Source organism: Pleurodeles waltl, chromosome 9 (assembly GCF_031143425.1).
Source record: "Pleurodeles waltl isolate 20211129_DDA chromosome 9, aPleWal1.hap1.20221129, whole genome shotgun sequence".
Classification (NCBI taxonomy): domain Eukaryota; kingdom Metazoa; phylum Chordata; class Amphibia; order Caudata; family Salamandridae; genus Pleurodeles; species Pleurodeles waltl.
Window position 1 is genome coordinate 624119503 of NC_090448.1, and position 24232 is coordinate 624143734.

The following is a 24232-nucleotide window of genomic DNA, read 5'->3' on the forward strand; positions in this document are numbered from 1 at the left end:
TGAAACACAGAGAGTCCACAGTAAAACAGACACAGGTAGCTGAGATAAACACTTTTGAACAAATAATACTATTTACCCAGAAAATCCCAGGGCTCCTTACCTAGGTCTTTTTGGAATCCTTGAACACTAGGCTGTATCAGGACACAGGGAAGATGTTGAGGCTCACAAAATGGAGGTTGCTGTCTTGAGATTCCCTCCACAAACTTAAGGGGCCAGAGCATGTGTGGGACGGCGGGGCTCAGGTGCAACAGGGACTACTAAAGCCAATCAGCTAATTCCAGTCCCTGTGGGCAGGGGGAAAGGCAGCTGCTGCTCCATTCAGAATCTCCTTGAATACAGACAGGCTGAATCCACACTTCCAAAATAGCAGAGTCTACTTTCCGGGTAAGGGAGAGATTGTTTAAAAAACAAACACTGAAATACTGCTGGGCGCGCACTCTGAAATTGGGCTTTTTTAAAAGCAAAAAACAGGGGGCAGACAGTTTTTAAACACAATTTAAATCACAGAAATAGATTAAAACAGTCTCCTAAAAACACACACTGCAAGATGTATGTATCCTTTTTACTTTGAAGTAAAAAGGGGGGGGAGTTCTGTGCCACAAACTAGCAAGGCAATTCACACAGTCTCCGCAAAAACGAATAAAAAAAAACACCACTTTAAAAGAGGCCTGGCTGCCTGAAACACAGAGACTCCACAGTAAAACAGAAACAGGTAGCTGAAATAAACACTTTTGAACAAATAATACTATTCACCAAGAAAAATCTCAGGGCTCCTTACCTAGGTCTTTTTGCAATCCTTGAACACTGGGCTGTATCAGGACACAGGGAAGATGCTGAGGCTCACAAAATGGAGGTGGCTGTCTTGGGCTTCCCCCCACAAACTTAAGGGGCCAAACTAGGTGTGGGGGTGGGGCGGGCCTCAGGTGCAACAGGGGCTCAGAGAGCCAATCAACTTAGTCCAGTCATTGTGGGCAGAGGGAAAGGCAGCTGCTGCTCTATTCAGAATCGCCTTGGATACAGACAGTCTGAATCCACACTTCCAAGTTAGCAGAGTCTACTTTTCAGGTAAGGGAGAGATTATTTAAAAAACAAACACTGGAATACTGCTGGGCGCGCACTCTGAAATTGGGCTTTTTTTAAAGCAAAAAGCAGGGGGCAGACAGTTTTTAAACACAATTTAAATCACAGAAATAGATTAAAACAGTCTCCTAAAAACACACACTGCAAGATGTATGTAGCCTTTTTACTTTGAAGAAAAAAGGGGGGGGAGTTATTTGCCACAAACTAGCAAGGCAATTCACACAGTCACGGCAAAAACAAATTAAAAAAAACTCCACTTTAAAAGAGGCCAGGCTGCCTGAAACACAGAGACTCCACAGTAAAACAGAAACAGGTAGCTGAAATAAACACTTTTGAACAAATAATACTATTCACCAAGAAAAATCTCAGGGCTCCTTACCTAGGTCTTTTTGAAATCCTTGAACACTGGGCTGTATCAGGACACAGGGAAGATGCTGAGGCTCACAAAATGGAGGTGGCTGTCTTGGGCTTCCCCCCACAAACTTAAGGGGCCAAACTAGGTGTGGGGGTGGGGCGGGCCTCAGGTGCAACAGGGGCTCAGAGAGCCAATCAACTTAGTCCAGTCATTGTGGGCAGAGGGAAAGGCAGCTGCTGCTCTATTCAGAATCGCCTTGGATACAGACTGTCTGAATCCACACTTCCAAGTTAGCAGAGTCTACTTTTCAGGTAAGGGAGAGATTATTTAAAAAACAAACACTGGAATACTGTTGGGCTGCGCACCCTGAAATCGGGGATTTTAAAAGGCAAAGATCAAGGGAGCAGACAGTTTTTAAACACAATTTAATTCACAAAAACAGATTAAAAAAGTCTCCTAAAAAAACACTGTGCAAGATGTATGTAGCCTTTTTACTTAGAAGAAAAAAGGGGGTGGGGTTAGGTGCCACAAAGTAGCAGGGCAATTCACACATTCACGGCAAAAACAAATTTAAAGAAAACACCATTTTAAAAGAGACCAGACTCCCTGAAACACAGGGAGACCACAGTAAAATAGACACATGTAGCTGAAATAAACCCTTTTGAACAAATATTACTATTCACCAAGAAAAATCTCAGGGCTCCTTACCTAGGTCTTTTTGCAATCCTTGAACACTGGGCTGTATCAGGACACAGGGAAGATGCTGAGGCTCACAAAATGGAGGTGGCTGTCTTGGGCTTCCCCCCACAAACTTAAGGGGCCAAACCAGGTGTGGGGGTGGGGCGGGCCGCAGGTGCAACAGGGGCTCAGAGAGCCAATCAACTTAGTCCAGTCATTGTGGTCAGAGGGAAAGGCAGCTGCTGCTCTATTCAGAATCTCCTTGGATGCAGACAGTCTGAATCCACACTTCCAAGTTAGCAGGGTCTACTTTTCAGGTAAGGGAGAGATTATTTAAAAAACAAACACTGGAATACTGCTGGGCATGCACTCTGAAATCGGACGTTGTTAAATTCAGAAAACAGGGGGGAAGACAGTTTTTAAACACAATTTAAATCACAGAAACAGATTAAACAGTCTACTAAAAACACACTCTGCAAGATGTACGTAGCCTTTTTACTTAGAAGAAAAAAGGGGGGGGGTTATGTGCCACAAATTAGCGAAGCAATTCACAGAGTAATGGCAAAAACAAATGTAAAAAAAACACCTCTTTAAATGAGGCCAGGCTGTCTGAAACACAGAGAGTCCACAGTAAAACAGACACATGTAGCTGAAATAAACACTTTTGAACAAATAGTACTATTTCCCAGAAATATCTCAGGCCTCCTTACCTAGGTCTTTTTGTAATCCTTGAACACTGGGCTGTATCAGAACGCAGGGAAGATGCTGAAGCTCACAAAATGGAGGTGGCTGTCTTGGGCTTCCCTCCACAAACTTAAGGGGCCAGAGCAGGTATGGGGGTGTGGGGATCAGGTGCAACAGGGACTCAGAGAGCCAATCAGCTAAGTCCAGTCTCTGTGGGCAGGGGGAAAGGCAGCTGCTGCTCTATTCAGAATCTCCTAAGATACCGACAGGCTGAATCAACACTTCCAAGCTAGCAGGGTCTACTTTCCAGGTAAGGGAGCGATTGTTTAAAAAACAAACACTGGAATACTGCTGGGCACCACTCTGAAATTGGGCTTTTTTAAAGGCAAAAAACAGGGGGCAGACAGTTTTTAAACACAATTTAAATCACAGAAACAGATTGAAAAAGTCTCCTAAAAACACACACTGCAAGATGTGTGTAGCCTTTTTACTTGGAGGAAAAGGGAGGGGGGTATGTGCCACAAACTAGCAAGGCAATTCACACAGTCAAGGCAAAAACTATTTTTTTTTTAAATCACCACTTTAAAAGATGCCAGACTGCCTGAAACACAGAGAGTCCACAGTAAAACATAAACAGGTAGCAGAAATAAACACTTTTGAACTAATAATACTATTCACCCAGAAAATCTCAGGGCTCCTTTCCTAAGTCTTTTTGCAATCCTTGTACACTGGGCTGTATTAGGACACAGGGAAGATGCTGCGGCTCACAAAATGGAGGTGGCTGTCTTGGGCTTCCCTCCACAAACTTAAGGGGCCAGAGCAGGTGTTGGGGCCGGGGCTCAGGTACAACAGGGACTCAGAGAGACAATCAGCTAAGTCCAGTCCCCGTTTGCAGGGGGAAAGGCAGCTGCTGCTCCATTCAGAATCTCCTTGAATACAGACAGGCTGAATCCACACTTCCAAAATAGCAGAGTCTACTTTCCGGGTAAGGGAGAGATTGTTTAAAAAACAAACACTGAAATACTGCTGGGCGCGCACTCTGAAATTGGGCTTTTTTAAAAGCAAAAAACAGGGGGCAGACAGTTTTTAAACACAATTTAAATCACAGAAATAGATTAAAACAGTCTCCTAAAAACACACACTGCAAGATGTATGTAGCCTTTTTACTTTGAAGAAAAAAGGGGGGGGGAGTTCTGTGCCACAAACTAGCAAGGCAATTCACACAGTCTCCGCAAAAACGAATAAAAAAAAACACCACTTTAAAAGAGGCCTGGCTGCCTGAAACACAGAGACTCCACAGTAAAACAGAAACAGGTAGCTGAAATAAACACTTTTGAACAAATAATACTATTCACCAAGAAAAATCTCAGGGCTCCTTACCTAGGTCTTTTTGCAATCCTTGAACACTGGGCTGTATCAGGACACAGGGAAGATGCTGAGGCTCACAAAATGGAGGTGGCTGTCTTGGGCTTCCCCCCACAAACTTAAGGGGCCAAACTAGGTGTGGGGGTGGGGCGGGCCTCAGGTGCAACAGGGGCTCAGAGAGCCAATCAACTTAGTCCAGTCATTGTGGGCAGAGGGAAAGGCAGCTGCTGCTCTATTCAGAATCGCCTTGGATACAGACAGTCTGAATCCACACTTCCAAGTTAGCAGAGTCTACTTTTCAGGTAAGGGAGAGATTATTTAAAAAACAAACACTGGAATACTGCTGGGCGCGCACTCTGAAATCGGGGATTTTTAAAGGCAAAGATCAAGGGAGCAGACAGTTTTTAAACACAATTTAATTCACAAAAACAGATTAAAAAAGTCTCCTAAAAACACACTGTGCAAGATGTATGTAGCCTTTTTACTTAGAAGAAAAAAGGGGGTGGGGTTAGGTGCCGCAAAGTAGCAGGGCAATTCACACATTCACGGCAAAAACAAATTTAAAGAAAACACCATTTTAAAAGAGACCAGACTGCCTGAAACACAGGGAGACCACAATAAAATAGACACAGGTAGCTGAAATAAACCCTTTTGAACAAATATTACTATTCACCAAGAAAAATCTCAGGGCTCCTTACCTAGGTCTTTTTGCAATCCTTGAACACTGGGCTGTATCAGGACACAGGGAAGATGCTGAGGCTCGCAAAATGGAGGTGGCTGTCTTGGGCTTCACCCAACAAACTTAAGGGGCCAAACCAGGTGTGGGGGTGGGGCGGGCCTCAGGTGCAACAGGGGCTCAGACAGCCAATCAACTTAGTCCAGTCATTGTGGTCAGTGGGAAAGGCAGCTGCTGCTCTATTCAGAATCTCCTTGGATACAGACAGTCTGAATCCACACTTCCAAGTTAGCAGAGTCTACTTTTCAGGTAAGGGAGAGATTGTTTAAAAAACAAACACTGGAATACTGCTGGGCGCCACTCTGAAATTGGGCTTTTTTAAAGGCAAAAAACAGGGGGCAGACAGTTTTTAAACACAATTTAAATCACAGAAACAGATTGAAAAAGTCTCCTAAAAACACACTCTGCAAGATGTGTGTAGCCTTTTTACTTGGAGGAAAAGGGAGGGGGGTATGTGCCACAAACTAGCAAGGCAATTCAAACAGTCAAGGCAAAAACTATTTTTTTTTTTAAATCTCCACTTTAAAAGATGCCAGACTGCCTGAAACACAGAGAGTCCACAGTAAAACATAAACAGGTAGCTGAAATAAACACTTTTGAACAAATAATACTATTCACCCAGAAAATTTCAGGGCTCCTTACCTAAGTCTTTTTGCAATCCTTGTACACTGGGCTGTATTAAGACACAGGGAAGATGCTGCGGCTCTCAAAATGGAGGTGGCTGTCTTGGGCTTCCCTCCACAAACTTAAGGGGCCAGAGCAGGTGTTGGGGCCGGGGCTCAGGTACAACAGGGACTCAGAGAGCCAATCAGCTAAGTCCAGTCCCTGTTGGCAGGGGGAAAGGCAGCTGCTGCTTTATTCAGAATCTCATTGGATACAGACAGGCTGAATCCACACTTCTAAGGTAGCAGAGTCTACTTTCCAGGTAAGGGAGAGATTGTTTCAAAAACAAACACTGGAATACTGCTGGGCGCGCACTACGAAATTGGGCTTTTTTAAAATCAAAAAACAGGGGGCAGACAGTTTTTAAACACAATTTAAATCACAGAAATAGATTAAAACAGTCTCCTAAAAACACACACTGCAAGATGTATGTAGCCTTTTTACTTTGAAGAAAAAATGGGGGGGAGTTCTGTGCCACAAACTAGCAAGGCAATTCACACAGTCACGGCAAAAACGAATAAAAAAAAACACCACTTTAAATGAGGCCAGGCTGCCTGAAACACAGAGACTCCACAGTAAAACAGAAAGAGGTAGATGAAATAAACACTTTTGAACAAATAATACTATTCACCAAGAAAAATCTCAGGGCTCCTTACCTAGGTCTTTTTGCAATCCTTGAACACTGGGCTGTATCAGGACACAGGGAAGATGCTGAGGCTCACAAAATGGAGGTGGCTGTCTTGGGCTTCCCCCCACAAACTTAAGGGGCCAAACTAGTTGTGGGGGTGGGGCGGGCCTCAGGTGCAACAGGGGCTCAGAGAGCCAATCAACTTAGTCCAGTCATTGTGGGCACAGGGAAAGGCAGCTGCTGCTCTATTCAGAATCGCCTTGGATACAGACAGTCTGAATCCACACTTCCAAGTTAGCAGAGTCTACTTTTCAGTTAAGGGAGAGATTATTTAAAAAACAAACACTGGAATACTGCTGGGCGCCACTCTGAAATTGGGCTTTTTTAAAGGCAAAAAACAGGGGGCAGACAGTTTTTAAACACAATTTAAATCACAGAAACAGATTGAAAAAGTCTCCTAAAAACACACTCTGCAAGATGTGTGTAGCCTTTTTACTTGGAGGAAAAGGGAGGGGGGTATGTGCCACAAACTAGCAAGGCAATTCAAACAGTCAAGGCAAAAACTGTTTTTTTTTTTAAATCTCCACTTTAAAAGATGCCAGACTGCCTGAAACACAGAGAGTCCACAGTAAAACATAAACAGGTAGCTGAAATAAACACTTTTGAACAAATAATACTATTCACCCAGAAAATTTCAGGGCTCCTTACCTAAGTCTTTTTGCAATCCTTGTACACTGGGCTGTATTAGGACACAGGGAAGATGCTGCGGCTCTCAAAATGGAGGTGGCTGTCTTGGGCTTCCCTCCACAAACTTAAGGGGCCAGAGCAGGTGTTGGGGCCGGGGCTCAGGTACAACAGGGACTCAGAGAGCCTATCAGCTAAGTCCAGTCCCTGTTGGCAGGGGGAAAGGCAGCTGCTGCTTTATTCAGAATCTCATTGGATACAGACAGGCTGAATCCACACTTCTAAGGTAGCAGAGTCTACTTTCCAGGTAAGGGAGAGATTGTTTAAAAAACAAACACTGGAATACTGCTGGGCGCGCACTACGAAATTGGGCTTTTTTAAAAGCAAAAAACAGGGGGCAGACAGTTTTTAAACACAATTTAAATCACAGAAATAGATTAAAACAGTCTCCTAAAAACACACACTGCAAGATGTATGTAGCCTTTTTACTTTGAAGAAAAAATGGGGGGGAGTTCTGTGCCACAAACTAGCAAGGCAATTCACACAGTCACGGCAAAAACAAATAAAAAAAAAAAAAACTTTAAATGAGGCCAGGCTGCCTGAAACACAGAGACTCCACAGTAAAACAGAAAGAGGTAGATGAAATAAACACTTTTGAACAAATAATACTATTCACCAAGAAAAATCTCAGGGCTCCTTACCTAGGTCTTTTTGCAATCCTTGAACACTGGGCTGTATCAGGACACAGGGAAGATGCTGAGGCTCACAAAATGGAGGTGGCTGTCTTGGGCTTCCCCCCACAAACTTAAGGGGCCAAACTAGTTGTGGGGGTGGGGCGGGCCTCAGGTGCAACAGGGGCTCAGAGAGCCAATCAACTTAGTCCAGTCATTGTGGGCACAGGGAAAGGCAGCTGCTGCTCTATTCAGAATCGCCTTGGATACAGACAGTCTGAATCCACACTTCCAAGTTAGCAGAGTCTACTTTTCAGTTAAGGGAGAGATTATTTAAAAAACAAACACTGGAATACTGCTGGGCGCGCACTCTGAAATTGGGGATTTTTAAAGGCAAAGATCAAGGGAGCAGACAGTTTTTAAACACAATTTAATTCACAAAAACAGATGAAAAAAGTCTCCTAAAAACACACTCTGCAAGATGTATGTAGCCTTTTTACTTACAAGAAAAAAGGGGGAGGGTTATGTGCCACAAATTAGCAAGGCAATTCACACAGTCACGACAAAAATAAATTAAAACAAACACCACTTTAAAAGAGCCCAGGTTGCCTGAAACACAGAAAGTCCACCGTAAAACAGACACAGGTAGCTGAAATGAACACTTTTGAACAAATAATACTATTTACCCAGAAAAATCTCAGAGCTCCTTACCTAGGTCTTTTTGCAATCCTTGAACACTGGGCTGTATCAGGACACAGGGAAGATGCTGAGGCTCACAAAATGGAGGTGGCTGTCTTGGGCTTCCCTCCACAAACATAAGGGGCCAGAGCAGGTGTGGGACAGAGGGGCTCAGGTGCAACAGGGACTCAGAGAGCCAATCAGCTAAGTCCAGTCCCTGTGGGCAGGGGGAAAGGCAGCTGCTGCTCTATTCAGAATCTCCTTGGATACAGACAGGTTGAATCCACAATTCCAACCTAGCAGAGTCTACTTTCCAGGTAAGGGAGAGATTGTTTCAAAAACAAACAAACACTGGAATACTACTGGGCGCACACTCTGAAATTGGACTTTTTTAAAGGTAGAAAACGGGGGAAGAGAGTTTTTAAACACAATTTAAATCACAGAAACAGATTAAAACAGTCTCCTAAAAACACACTCTGCAAGATGTATGTAGCCTTTTTACTTAGAAGAGAAGGGGGGGTTATGTGCCACAAACTAGCAAGGCAATTCACACAGTCAAGGCAAAAACAAATTTTTAAAAAAAGCACCACTTTAAAAGAGACCAGGCTGCCTGAAACACAGAGAGTCCACAGTAAAACAGAAACGGGTAGCTGAAATAAACACTTTTGAACAAATAATACTATTCACCCAGAAAAATCTCCGGGCTCCTTAACTAGGTCTTTTTGCAATCCTTGAACACTGGGCTGTATCAGGACACAGGGAAGATGCTAAGGCTCACAAAATGGAGGTGGCTGTCTTGGGCTTCCCTCCACAAACTTAAGGGGCCAGAGCAGGTGTGGGACGGCGGGGCTCAGGTGCAACAGAGACTCAGAGAGCGAATCAGCTAAGTCCAGTACCTGTGGGCAGGGGGAGAGACAGCTGCTGCTCTGTTCAGAATCTCCTTGGACACAGACAGGCTGAATCCACCCTTCCAAGCTAGCAGAGTCTACTTTCCAGGTAAGGGAGAGATTGTTTAAAAAAAAAACACTGAAATGCTGCTGAGCGCGCACTCTGAAATTGGGCCTTTTTAAAAGCAAGAAACAGGGGGTAGACAGTTTTTAAACACAATTTAAATCACAGAAATAGATTAAAACAGTCTCCTAAAAACATACTCTGTTAGATGTATGTAGCCTTTTTACTTTGATGAAAAAAGGGAAGGGGAGTTATGTGCCACAAACTAGCAAGGCAATTCACCCAGTCACGGCAAAAACAAATTTAAAAAGAAACACAACACTTTAAAAGAGACCAGGCTGCCTGAAACAAAGAGAGTCCACAGTTAAGCAGACACAGTTAGCTGAAATAAACACTTTTGAACAAATAATACTATTTTCCCAGAAAAATCTCAGTGCTTCTTACCTAGGTCTTTTTGCAATCCTTGAACACTGGGCTGTATCAGGACACAGGGAAGATTTTGAAGCTCACAAAATGGAGGTGGCTGTCTTGGGCTTCCCTCCAGAAACTTAAGGGGCCAGAGCAGGTGTGGGACGGCGGTGCTCAGGTGCAACAGTGACTCAGAGAGCCAATCAGCTAAATCCAGTCCCTGTGGGCACGGGGAAAGGCAGCTGCTCCTCTATTCAGAATCTCCTTGGATGCAGACAGGCTGAACCCACCCTTCCAAGCTAGCAGAGTCTACTTTCCAGGTAAGGGAGAGATTGATTAAAAACAAACACTGGAATACTGCTGGGCGCGCACTCTGAAATCAGGCTTTTTTAAAGGCAAAATGCAGGGGGGCAGACAGTTTCTAAACACAATTTAAATCACAGAAACAGATTAAAACAGTCTCCTAAAAAGACACTTTGGAAGATGTATGTAGCCTTTTTACTAAGAAGATAAAAGGGCGGGGTTATGTGCCACAAACTAGCAAGGCAATTCACACAGTCACTGCAAAAACAAATTTAAAGAACACACCACTTTAAAAGAGACCAGACTGCCTGAAACACAGAGAGTCTACAGTTAAACAGACACAGGTAGCTGAAATAAACACTTTTGCACAAATACTATTTACCCAGAATAATCTCAGGGCTCCTAACCTAGGTCTTTTTGCAATCCTTGAACACTGGGCTGTATCAGGACACAGGGAAGATGCTGCGGCTCACAAAATGGAGGTGGCTGTCTTGGGCTTCCCTCCACAAACTTAAGGGGCCAGAGCAGGTGTTGGGGCCGGGGCTCAGGTACAACAGGGACTCAGAGAGCCAATCAGCTAAGTCCAGTCCCTGTTGGCAGGGGGAAAGGCAGCTGCTGCTTTATTCAGAATCTCATTGGATACAGACAGGCTGAATCCACACTTCCAAGCTAGCAGAGTCTACTTTCCAGTTAAGGGAGAGATTGTTTAAAAAACAAACACTGGAATACTGCTGGGCGCACACTCTTAAATCGTACATTTTAAAGGCAAAAAACAGGGGGGGGGCAAACAGTTTTTAAACGCAATTTAAATCACAGAAACAGATTAAAACAGTCTCCTAAAAACACACTCTGCAAGATGTATGTAGCCTTTTTACTTAGAAGAAAAAAGGGGGGGTTATGTGCCACAAACTAGCAAGGCAATTCACACAGACACAGCAAAAACACATTTTGAAAAAACACCACTTTAAAAGAGGTCAGGCTGCCTGAAACACAGAGAGTCCACAGTAAAACAGACACAGATAGCTGAAATAAACACTACTGAACAAATAATACTATTTACCCAGAAACATCTCAGGGCTCCTAACCTAGGTCTTTTTGCAATCCTTGAACACTAGGCTGTATCAGGACACAGTGAAGATGCTGAGGCTCACAAAAAGAAGTGGCTGTGTTGGGCTTCCCTCCACAAACTTAAGGGGCTAGAGCAGGTGTGGGTGGCAGACTCAGGTGCAACAGGGACTCAGAGAGCCAATCAGCTAAGTCCAGTCCCTGTCGGAAGGGGGAAAGGCAGCTGCTGCTCTATTCAGAATCTCCTTGGATACAGACAGGCTGAATCCACACTTCCAAACTAGCAGAGTCTACTTTCCAGTTAAGGGAGAGATGGTTTAATAAACAAACACTGGAATACTGCTGGGCGCGCACTCTTAAATCGTACTTTTTTACAAGCGGGCAGACAGTTTTTAAACATAATTTAAATCACAGAAACAGATTAAAACACTCTCCTAAAAACACACTCTGCAAGATGTATGTAGCCTTTTTACTTAGAAGAAAAAAAGGGGGGGGTTATGTGCCTCAAACTAGCAAGGCAATTCACACACTTACGGTAAAAGCTAATTTTAGAAAAACACAACTTTAAAAGAGGCCAGGCTGCCTGAAACACAGAGAGTCCACAGTAAAACAGACACAGGTAGCTGAAATAAACACTTTTGAACAAATAATACTATTTACCCAGAAACATCTCAGGGCTCCTTTCCTAGGTCTTTTTTGCAATCCTTGAACACTGGGCTGTATCAGGACACAGGGAAGATGTTGAGGCTCCCAAAATGGAGGTAGCTGTCTTGGGCTTCCCTCCACAAACTTAAGGGCCAGAGCAGGTGTTGGGGTGGGGCTCAGGTGCAACAGGGACTCAGAGAGCCAATCAGATAAGTCCAGTCCCTGTTGGCAGGGGGAAAGGCAGCTTCTGCTCTATTCAGAATCTCATTGGATACAGACAGGCTGAATCCAAACTTCCAAAATAGCAGAGTCTACCTTCCAGGTAAGGGAGAGATTGTTTAAAAAACAAACACTGGAATACTGCTGGGAACGCACTCTGAAATCAGGCTTCTTAAGTCCAAAAAAAAGGGGGGCAGACAGTTTTTAAACACACTATAAATCACAGAAACAGATTAAAACAGTCTTGTAAAAACACAGTCTGCAAGATGTATGTAGCCTTTTTAATAATAAGAAAATAGGGGGGGGGGGGGTTATGTGCCACAAACTAGCAAGGCAATTCACACAGTCACTGCAAAAACAAATGTAAAGAAAACACCACTTTAAAAGAGACCAGACTGCCTGAAACACAGAGAGTTTACAGTTAAACAGACACAGGTAGCTGAAATAAACACTTTTGAACAAGTAATACTATTTACCCAGAATAATCTCAGGGCTCCTTACCTAGGTCTTTTTGCAATCCTTGTACACTGGGCTGTATCAGGACACAGGGAAGATGCTGCGGCTCACAAAATGGAGGTGGCTTTCTTGGGCTTCCCTCCACAAACATAAGGGGTCAGAGCAGGTGTTGGGGGCGGGGCTTAGGTGCAACAGGGACTCAGAGAGCCAATCAGCTAAGTCAAGTCCCTGTGGGCAGGGGGAAAGGCAGCTGCTGCTCTATTCAGAATCGCATTGGATACAGACAGGCTGAATCCACACTTCCAAGCTAGCAGAGTCTACTTTCCAATTAAGGGAGAGATTGTTTAAAAAACAAACACTGGAATACTGCAGGGCGCACACTCTGATATCGGGCTTTTTTAAAGGCAAAAAACAGGGGGGCAAACAGTTTTTAAACACAATTTAAATCACAGAAACAGATTAAAACAGTCTCCTAAAAACACACTCTGCAAGATGTATGTAGTCTTTTTACTTAGATGAAAAAAGGGGGGGGTTATGTGCCACAAACTAGCAAAGCAATTCACACAGTCACTGCAAAAACAAATTTAAAGAAAACACCACTTTAAAAGAGACCAGACTGCCTGAAACACAGAGAGTCTACAGTTAAACAGACACAGGTAGCTGAAATAAACACTTTTGAACAAATAATACTATTTAACCAGACAAATCTCAGGGCTACTTACCTAGGTCTTTTTGCAATCCTTGAACACTAGGCTGTATCAGGACACAGGGAATATGCTGAGGCTCACAAAATGGAGGTGGCTGTCTTGGGCTTCCCCCCACAAACTTAAGGGGCCAAACCAGGTGTGTGGGTCGTTGCGGGCCTCAGGTGCAACAGGGACTCAGAGAGCCAATCAGCTAAGTCCAGTCCCTGTGGGCAGGGGGAAAGGCAGCAGCTGCACTATTCAGTATCGCCTTGGATGCAGACTGGCTGAATCCACACTTCCAAGCTAGCAGAGTCTACTTTCCAGGTAAGAGAGATATTGTTTACAAAACAAACACTGGAATACTGCTGGGCGTGCACTCTGTAATTGTGATTTTTTAAGTGCAAAAAACAAGGGGGCAGACAGTTTTTAAACACAATATAAATCACAGAAACAGATTAAAACAGTCTCCTAAAAACACATTCTGCAAGATGTATGTAGCCTTTTTACTTAGAAGAAAGGGGGGGAGGGGGGTTATGTGCCACAATCTAGCAAGGCAATTCACACAGTCACAGGAAAAAATAATTTAAACAAAAATACCACTTTAACCCCTTCGCTGCCAGGCCTTTTCCCCCTCCTGTGCCGATCCTTTTTTTGGGTATTTGGAGCAGTTCGCGCTTAGGCCCTCATAACTTTTTGTTCACATAAGCTACCCACGCCAAATTTGCGTCCTTTTTTTCAACATCCTAGGGATTCTAGAGGTACCCAGACTTTGTGGGTTCCCCAGAAGGAGGCCAAGAAATTAGCCAAAAAACAGTGAAAATTTCGTTTTTTTTAAAAAAAATTGGAAAAAAGGGCTGCAGAAGAAGGCTTGTGGTTTTTTACCTGAAAAGGGCATCAACAAAGGGTTTGCCGTGATAAAATTACCAGCTTCCCAGCTTTCAGGAACAGGCAGACTTGAATCAGAAAACCCAATTTTTCAACACAATTTTGGCATTTTACTGGAACATACCCCATTTTTATGATTTTTTGTGCTTTCAGCCTCCTTCCAGTCAGTGACAGAAATGGGCATGAAACCAATGCTGGATCCCATGAACCGCAACATTTTTGAAAAGTAGACAAAAATCTGAATTTAGCAAGGGGTAATTTGTGTAGATCCTACAAGGGTTTCCTACAGAAAATAACAACTGAAAAAGAAAAATATTGAAATTGAGGTGAAAAAAACATCAATTTTTCTCTACGTTTTGCTCTGTAACTTTTTCCAGCAATGTCAGATTTTCGAAAGCAATATACCGTTACATCTGCTGGACTCTTCTGGTTGCGGGGATATATAGGGTTTATAGGTTCAACAAGAACTCTAGGTACCCAGAGCCAATAAATGCTTGCACACTGCAGTGGGTTTTCAATCTATGCCGGGTATATACAGCAATTCATTTGCTGAAATATACAGAGTAAAAAATAGCTATCAAGAAAACCTTTGTATTTCCAAAATGGGCACAAGATAAGGTGTTGAGAAGCAGTGGTTATTTGCACATCTCTGAATTCCGGGGTGCCCATACTAGCATGTGAATTACAGGGCATTTCTCAAATAGATGTCTTTTTTACACACTGTCTTACATTTGGAAGGAAAAAATGTAGAGAAAGACAAGGCGCAATAACACTTGTTTTGCTATTCTATGTTCCCCCAAGTCTCCAGATAAAAATGATACCTCACTTGTGTGGGTAGGCCTAGCGCCCGCGACAGGATATGCCCCAAAACACAACGTAGACACATCACAGAAAACAGAGCTGTTTTTAGCAAAGTGCCTACCTGTAGATTTTGGCCTCTAGCTCAGCCGCCACCAAGGGAAACCTACCAAACCTATGCATTTCTGAAAACTAGAGACCTAGGGGAATCCAAGATGGGGTTACTTGTGTGGCTCGGACCAGGTTCTGTTACCCAGAATCCTTTGCAAACCTCAAAATTTGGCTAAAAAAACACATGTTCCTCATATTTCTGTGGCAGAAAGTTCTGGAATCTTAGAGGAGCCACCAATTTCCTTCCACCCAGAGTTCCCCCACGTCTCCCGATAAAAATGATACCTCACTTGTGTGGGTAGGCCTAGCGCCTGTGACAGGAAATGCCCCAAAGCGCAACGTGGACACATGCCAAATTTTTGAAGGAAAACAGAGGTGTTTTTTGCAAAGTGCCTACCTGTAGATTTGGGCCTGTAGCTCAGCCGCCACCTAGGGAAACCTACCAAACCTGTGCATTTCTGAAAACTAGAGACCTAGGGGAATCCAAGATGGGGTGACTTGTGTGGCTCGGACCAGGTTCTGTTACCCAGAATCCATTGCAAACCTCAAAATTTGGCTAAAAAAACACATGTTCCTAACATTTCTGTGGCAGAAAGTTCTGGAACCTGAGAAGAGCCACAAATTTCCTTCCACCCAGCGTTCCCCCACGTCTCCCGATAAAAATGATACCTCACTTGTGTGGGTAGGCCTAGCGCCCGCGACAGAAAACGCCCCAAGGCGCAACGTGGACACATCCAAATTTGTGAAGGAAAACAGAGGTGTTTTTTGCAAAGTGCCTACCTGTAGATTTTGGCTTGTAGCTCAGCCGCCACCTAGGGAAACCTACCAAACCTGTGCATTTCTGAAAACTAGAGACCTAGGGGAATCCAAGATGGGGTGACATGTGTGGCTCGGACCGGGTTCTGTTACCCAGAATCCTTTGCAAACCTCAAAATTTGGATAAAAAAACACATGTTCCTCAAATTTCTGTGGCAGAACGTTCTGGAATCTGAGAGGAGCCACAAATTTCCTTCCACCCAGCGTTCCCCCACGTCTCCCTATAAAAATGATACCTCACTTGTGTGGGTAGGCCTAGCGCCCGCGACAGGAAACGCCACAAAGCGCAACGTGGACACATCCAACTTTTTGAAGGAAAACAGAGGTGTTTTTTGCAAAGTGCCTACCTATAGATTTTGGCTTGTAGCTCAGCCGCCACCTAGTGAAACCTACCAAACCTGTGCATTTCTGAAAACTAGAGACCTAGGGGAATCCAAGATGGGGTGACTTGTGTGGCTCGGACCAGGTTCTGTTACCCAGAATCCTTTGCAAACCTCAAAATGTGGCTAAAAAAACACATGTTCCTCAAATTTCTGTGGCAGAAAGTTCTGGAATCTGAGAGGAGCCACAAATTTCCTTTCACCCAGCGTTCCCCCACGTCTCCCGATAAAAATGATACCTCACTTGTGTGGGTAGGCTTAGCGCCCGCGACAGGAAACGCCCCAAAGCGCAACGTGGACACAGCCAAATTTTTGAAGGAAAACAGAGGTGTTTTTTGCAAAGTGCCTACGTGTAGATTTTGGCCTGTAGCTCAGCCGCCACCTAGGGAAACCTACCAAACCTGTGCATTTCTGAAAACTAGAGCCCTAGGGGAATCCAAGATGGGGTGACTTGTGTGGCTCGGACCAGGTTCTATTACCCAGAATCCTTTGCAAACCTCAAAATTTGGCTAAAAAAACACATGTTCCTCACATTTCTGTGGCAGAAAATTCTGGAATCTGAGAGGAGCCACAAATTCCTTCCACCCAGCGTTCCCCCACGTCTCCCGATAAAAATGATACCTCACTTGTGTGGGTTGGCCTAGCGCCCGCAACAGGAAATGCCCCAAAGCGCAACGTGGACACAGCCAAATTTTTGAAGGAAAACAGAGGTGTTTTTTGCAAAGTGCCTACCTGTAGGTTTTGGACTGTAGCTCAGCCGCCACCTAGGGAAACCTACCAAACCTGTGCATTTCTGAAAACTAGAGACCTAGGGGAATCCAAGATGGGGTGACTTGTGTGGCTCGGACCAGGTTCTGTTACCCAGAACCCTTTGCAAACCTCAAAATTTGGCTAAAAAAACACATGTTCCTCACATTTCTGTGGCAGAAAGTTCTGGAATCTGAGAGGAGCCACAAATTTCCTTCCACCCAGCGTTCCCCACGTCTCCCGATAAAAATGATACCTCACTTGTGTGGGTAGGCCTAGCGCCCGCGACAGGAAACGCCCCAAAGCGCAACGTGGACATATCCAAATTTTTCAATGAAAACAGAGGTGTTTTTTTGCAAAGTGCCTACCTGTAGATTTTGGCTTGTAGCTCAGCTGCCACCTAGGGAAACCTACCAAACCTGTGCATTTCTGAAAACTAGAGACCTAGGGGAATCCAAGATGGGGTGACTTGTGTGGCACGGACCAGGTTCTGTTACCCAGAATCCTTTGCAAACCTCAAAATTTGGCTTAAAAAACACTTGCTCCTCACATTTCTGTGGCAGAAAGTTCTGGAATCTGAGAGGAGCCACAAATTTCCTTCCACCCAGCGTTCCCACACGTCTCCCGATAAAAATGATACCTCACTTTTGTGGGTAGGCTTAGCGCCTGCGACAGAAAACGCCCCAAGGCGCAACGTGGACACATCCAAAAATGTGAAGGAAAACAGAGGTGTTTTTTGCAAAGTGCCTACCTGTAGATTTTGGCTTGTAGCTCAGCCGCCACCTAGGGAAACCTACCAAACCTGTGCATTTCTGAAAACTAGAGACCTAGGGGAATCCAAGATGGGGTGACATGTGTGGCTCGGACCAGGTTCTGTTACCCAGAATCCTTTGCAAACCTCAAAATTTGGATAAAAAAAACACATGTTCCTCAAATTTTTGTGGCAGAACGTTCTGGAATCTGAGAGGAGCCACAAATTTCCTTCCACCCAGCGTTCCCCCACGTCTCCCTATAAAAATGATACCTCACTTGTGTGGGTAGGCCTAGCGCCCGCGACAGGAAACGCCCCAAAGCGCAACGTGGACACATCCAAATTTTTGAAGGAAAACAGAGGTGTTTTTTGCAAAGTGCCTACCTGTAGATTTTGGACTGTAGCTCAGCCGCCACCTAGGGAAACCTACCAAACCTGTGCATTTCTGAAAACTAGAGACCTAGGGGAATCCAAGATGGGGTGACTTGTGTGGCTCGGACCAGGTTCTGTTACCCAGAATCCATTGCAAACCTCAAAATTTGGCTAAAAAAACACATGTTCCTCACATTTCTGTGGCAGAAAGTTCTGGAGTCTGAGAGGAGCCACGAATTTGCTTCCACCCAGCGTTCCCCCATGTCTCCCGATAAAAATGATACCTCACTTGTGTGGGTAGGCCTAGCGCCCGCGACAGGAAATGCCCCAAAGCGCAACGTGGACACAGCCAAATTTTTGAAGGAAAACAGAGGTGTTTTTTGCAAAGTGCCTACCTGTAGATTTTGGCTTGTAGCTCAGCCGCCACCTAGGGAAACCTACCAAACCTGTGCATTTCTGAAAACTAGAGACCTAGGGGAATCCAAGATGGGGTGACTTGTGTGGCTCGGACCAGGTTCTGTTACCCAGAACCCTTTGCAAACCTCAAAATTTGGCTAAAAAAACACATGTTCCTCACATTTCTGTGGCAGAAAGTTCTGGAATCTGAGAGGAGCCACAAATTTCCTTCCACCCAGCGTTCCCCCACGTCTCCCGATAAAAATGATACCTCACTTGTGTGGGTAGGCCTAGCGCCCGCGACAGGAAACTCCCCAAAGCGCAACGTGGACATATCCAAATTTTTCAAGGAAAACAGAGGTTTTTTTTGCAAAGTGCCTACCTGTAGATTTTGGCTTGTAGCTCAGCTGCCACCTAGGGAAACCTACCAAACCTGTGCATTTCTGAAAACTAGAGACCTAGGGGAATCCAAGATGGGGTGACTTGTGTGGCTCGGACCAGGTTCTGTTACCCAGAATCCTTTGCAAACCTCAAAATTTGGCTAAAAAAACACATGTTCCTCACATTTCTGTGGCAGAAAGTTCTGGAATCTGAGAGGAGCCACAAATTTCCTTCCACCCAGCGTTCCCCCACGTCTCCCGATAAAACTGATACCTCACTTGTGTGGGTAGGCCTAGCGCCCGCGACAGGAAACGCCCCAAAGCGCAACATGGACACATCCAAATTTTTGAAGGAAAACAGAGGTGTTTTTTGCAAAGTGCCTACCTGTAGATTTTGGCTTGTAGCTCAGCCGCCACCTAGGGAAACCTACCAAACCTGTGCATTTCTGAAAACTAGAGACCTAGGGGAATCCAAGATGGGGTGACATGTGTGGCTCGGACCAGGATCTGTTACCCAGAATCCTTTGCAAACCTCAAAATTTGGATAAAAAAACCACATGTTCCTCAAATTTCTGTGGCAAAAAGTTCTGGAATCTGAGAGGAGCCACAAATTTCCTTTCACCCAGCGTTCCCCCACATCTCCCGATAAAAATGATACCTCACTTGTGTGGGTAGGCCTAGCGCCCACGACAGGAAACGCCCCAAAGCGCAACGTGGACACAGCCAAATTTTTGAAGGAAAACAGAGGTGTTTTTTGCAAAGTGCCCACCTGTAGATTTTGGACTGTAGCTCAGCCGCCATCTAGGGAAACCTACCAAACCTGTGCATTTCTGAAAACTAGAGACCTAGGGGAATCCAAGATGGGGTGACTTGTGTGGCTCGGACCAGGTTCTGTTACCCAGAATCCATTGCAAACTTCAAAATTTGGCTAAAAAAACATATGTTCCTCACATTTCTGTGGCAGAAAGTTCTGGAATCTGAGAGGAGCCACGAATTTCCTTCCACCCAGCGTTCCCCCACGTCTCCCGATAAAAATGATACCTCACTTGTGTGGGTTGGCCTAGCGCCCGCAACAGGAAATGCCCCAAAGCGCAACGTGGACACAGCCAAATTTTTGAAGGAAAACAGAGGTGTTTTTTGCAAAGTGCCTACCTGTAGATTTTGGCCTGTAGCTCAGCCGCCACCTAGGGAAACCTACCAAACCTGTGCATTTCTGAAAACTAGAGCCCTAGGGGAATCCAAGGTGGGATGACTTGTGTGGCTCGGACCAGGTTCTATTACCCAGAATCCTTTGCAAACCTCAAAATTTGGCTAAAAAAACATATGTTCCTCACATTTCTGTGGCAGAAAGTTCTGGAATCTGAGAGGAGCCACGAATTTCCTTCCACCCAGCGTTCCCCCACGTCTCCCGATAAAAATGATACCTCACTTGTGTGGGTTGGCCTAGCGCCCGCAACAGGAAATGCCCCAAAGCGCAACGTGGACACAGCCAAATTTTTGAAGGAAAACAGAGGTGTTTTTTGCAAAGTGCCTACCTGTAGATTTTGGACTGTAGCTCAGCCGCCACCTAGGGAAACCTACCAAACCTGTGCATTTCTGAAAACTAGAGACCTAGGGGAATCCAAGATGGGGTGACTTGTGTGGCTCGGACCAGGTTCTGTTACCCAGAATCCATTGCAAACCTCAAAATTTGGCTAAAAAAACACATGTTCCTCACATTTCTGTGGCAGAAAGTTCTGGAATCTAAGAGGAGCCACAAATTTGCATCCACCCAGCGTTCCCCCACGTCTCCCGATAAAAATGATACCTCACTTGTGTGGGTAGGCCTAGCGCCCACGACAGGAAATGCCCCAAAGTGCAACGTGGACACAGCCAAATTTTTGAAGGAAAACAGAGGTGTTTTTTGCAAAGTGCCTACCTGTAGATTTTGGCCTGTAGCTCAGCCGCCACCTAGGGAAACCTACCAAACCTGTGCATTTCAGAAAACTAGAGACCTAGGGGAATCCAAGATGGGCTGACTTGTGTGGCTCGGACCAGGTTCTGTTACCCAGAATCCTTTGCGAACCTCAGAATTTGGCTAAAAAAACACATGTTCCTCAAATTTCTGTGGCAGAACGTTCTGGAATCTGAGAGGAGCCACAAATTTCCTTCCACCCAGCGTTCCCCCACGTCTCCCTATAAAAATGATACCTCACTTGTGTGGGTAGGCCTAGCGCCCACGACAGGAAACCCCCCAAAGCGCAACGTGAACACATCCAAATTTTTGAAGGAAAACAGAGGTGTATTTTTGCAAAGTGCCTACCTGTAGATTTTGGCTTGTAGCTCAGCCGCCACCTAGGGAAACCTACCAAACCTGTGCATTTCTGAAAACTAGAGACCTAGGGGAATCCAAGATGGGGTGACTTGTGTGGCTCGGACCAGGTTCTGTTACCCAGAATCCTTTGCAAACCTCAAAATGTGGCTAAAAAAACACATGTTCCTCATATTTCTGTGGCAGAAAGTTCTGGAATCTGAGAGGAGCCACAAATTTCCTTTCACCCAGCGTTCCCCTACGTCTCCCGATAAAAATGATACCTCACTTGTGTGGGTAGGCCTAGCGCCCACGACAGGAAACGCCCCAAAGCGCAACGTGGACATAGCCAAATTTTTTAAGGAAAACAGAGGTGTTTTTTGCAAAGTGCCTACCTGTAGATTTTGGACTGTAGCTCAGCCGCCATCTAGGGAAACCTACCAAACCTGTGCATTTCTGAAAACTAGAGACCTAGGGGAATCCAAGATGGGGTGACTTGTGTGGCTCGGACCAGGTCCTGTTACCCAGAATCCATTGCAAACCTCAAAATTTGGCTAAAAAAACACATGTTCCTCACATTTCTGTGGCAGAAAGTTCTGGAATCTGAGAGGAGACACGAATTTGCTTCCACCCAGCGTTCCCCCACGTCTCCCGATAAAAATGATACCTCACTTGTGTGGGTAGGCTTAGCGCCCGCGACAGGAAACGCCCCAAAGTGCAACGTGGACACAGCCAAATTTTGGAAGGAAAACAGAGGTGTTTTTTGCAAAGTGCCTACCTGTAGATTTTGGCCTGTAGCTCAGCCGCCACCTAGGGAAACCTACCAAACCTGTGCATTTCTGAAAACTAGAGCCCTAGGGGAATCCAAGGTGGGATGACTTGTGTGGCTCGGACCAGGTTCTATTACCCAGAATCCTTTGCAAACCTCAAAATTTGGCTAAAAAAAAAAATGTTCCTCACATTTCTGTGGCAGAAAGTTCTGGAATCTGAGAGGAGCCACGAATTTCCTTCCACCCAGCGTTCCCCCACGTCTCCCGATAAAAATGATACCTCACTTGTGTGGGTTGGCCTAGCGCCCGCAACAGGAAATGCCCCAAAGCGCAACGTGGACACAGCCAAATTTTTGAAGGAAAACAGAGGTGTTTTTTGCAAAGTGCCTACCTGTAGATTTTGGACTGTAGCTCAGCCGCCACCTAGGGAAACCTACCAAACCTGTGCATTTCTGAAAACTAGAGACCTAGGGGAATCCAAGATGGGGTGACTTGTGTGGCTCGGACCAGGTTCTGTTACCCAGAATCCATTGCAAACCTCAAAATTTGGCTAAAAAAACACATGTTCCTCACATTTCTGTGGCAGAAAGTTCTGGAATCTAAGAGGAGCCACGAATTTGCATCCACCCAGCGTTCCCCCACGTCTCCCGATAAAAATGATACCTCACTTGTGTGGGTAGGCCTAGCGCCCACGACAGGAAATGCCCCAAAGTGCAACGTGGACACAGCCAAATTTTTGAAGGAAAACAGAGGTGTTTTTTGCAAAGTGCCTACCTGTAGATTTTGGCCTGTAGCTCAGCCGCCACCTAGGGAAACCTACCAAACCTGTGCATTTCAGAAAACTAGAGACCTAGGGGAATCCAAGATGGGCTGACTTGTGTGGCTCGGACCAGGTTCTGTTACCCAGAATCCTTTGCAAACCTCAGAATTTGGCTAAAAAAACACATGTTCCTCAAATTTCTGTGGCAGAACGTTCTGGAATCTGAGAGGAGCCACAAATTTCCTTCCACCCAGCGTTCCCCCACGTCTCCCTATAAAAATGATACCTCACTTGTGTGGGTAGGCCTAGCGCCCACGACAGGAAACCCCCCAAAGCGCAACGTGAACACATCCAAATTTTTGAAGGAAAACAGAGGTGTATTTTTGCAAAGTGCCTACCTGTAGATTTTGGCTTGTAGCTCAGCCGCCACCTAGGGAAACCTACCAAACCTGTGCATTTCTGAAAACTAGAGACCTAGGGGAATCCAAGATGGGGTGACTTGTGTGGCTCGGACCAGGTTCTGTTACCCAGAATCCTTTGCAAACCTCAAAATGTGGCTAAAAAAACACATGTTCCTCATATTTCTGTGGCAGAAAGTTCTGGAATCTGAGAGGAGCCACAAATTTCCTTTCACCCAGCGTTCCCCTACGTCTCCCGATAAAAATGATACCTCACTTGTGTGGGTAGGCCTAGCGCCCACGACAGGAAACGCCCCAAAGCGCAACGTGGACATAGCCAAATTTTTTAAGGAAAACAGAGGTGTTTTTTGCAAAGTGCCTACCTGTAGATTTTGGACTGTAGCTCAGCCGCCATCTAGGGAAACCTACCAAACCTGTGCATTTCTGAAAACTAGAGACCTAGGGGAATCCAAGATGGGGTGACTTGTGTGGCTCGGACCAGGTTCTGTTACCCAGAATCCATTGCAAACCTCAAAATTTGGCTAAAAAAACACATGTTCCTCACATTTCTGTGGCAGAAAGTTCTGGAATCTGAGAGGAGACACGAATTTGCTTCCACCCAGCGTTCCCCCACGTCTCCCGATAAAAATGATACCTCACTTGTGTGGGTAGGCTTAGCGCCCGCGACAGGAAACGCCCCAAAGTGCAACGTGGACACAGCCAAATTTTGGAAGGAAAACAGAGGTGTTTTTTGCAAAGTGCCTACCTGTAGATTTTGGCCTGTAGCTCAGCCGCCACCTAGGGAAACCTACCAAACCTGTGCATTTCTGAAAACTAGAGCCCTAGGGGAATCCAAGATGGGGTGACTTGTGTGGCTCGGACCATGTTCTATTACCCAGAATCCTTTGCAAACCTCAAAAATTTGCTAAAAAAACATATGTTCCTCACATTTCTGTGGCAGAAAGTTCTGGAATCTGAGAGGAGCCACAAATTTCCTTCCACCCAGCGTTCCCCCACGTCTCCCGATAAAAATGATACCTCACTTGTGTGGGTTGGCCTAGCGCCCGCAACAGGAAATGCCCCAAAGCGCAACGTGGACACAGCCAAATTTTTTAAGGAAAACAGAGGTGTTTTTTGCAAAGTGCCTACCTGTAGATTTTGGCCTGTAGCTCAGCCGCCACCTAGGGAAACCTACCAAACCTGTGCATTTCGGTAAACTAGAGACCTAGGGGAATCCAAGATGGGGTGACTTGTGTGGCTCGGACCAGGTTCTGTTACCCAGAATCCTTTGCAAACCTCAGAATTTGGCTAAAAAAACACATGTTCCTCACATTTCTGTGGCAGAAAGTTCTGGAATCTGAGAGGAGACACGAATTTGCTTCCACCCAGCGTTCCCCCACGTCTCCCGATAAAAATGATACCT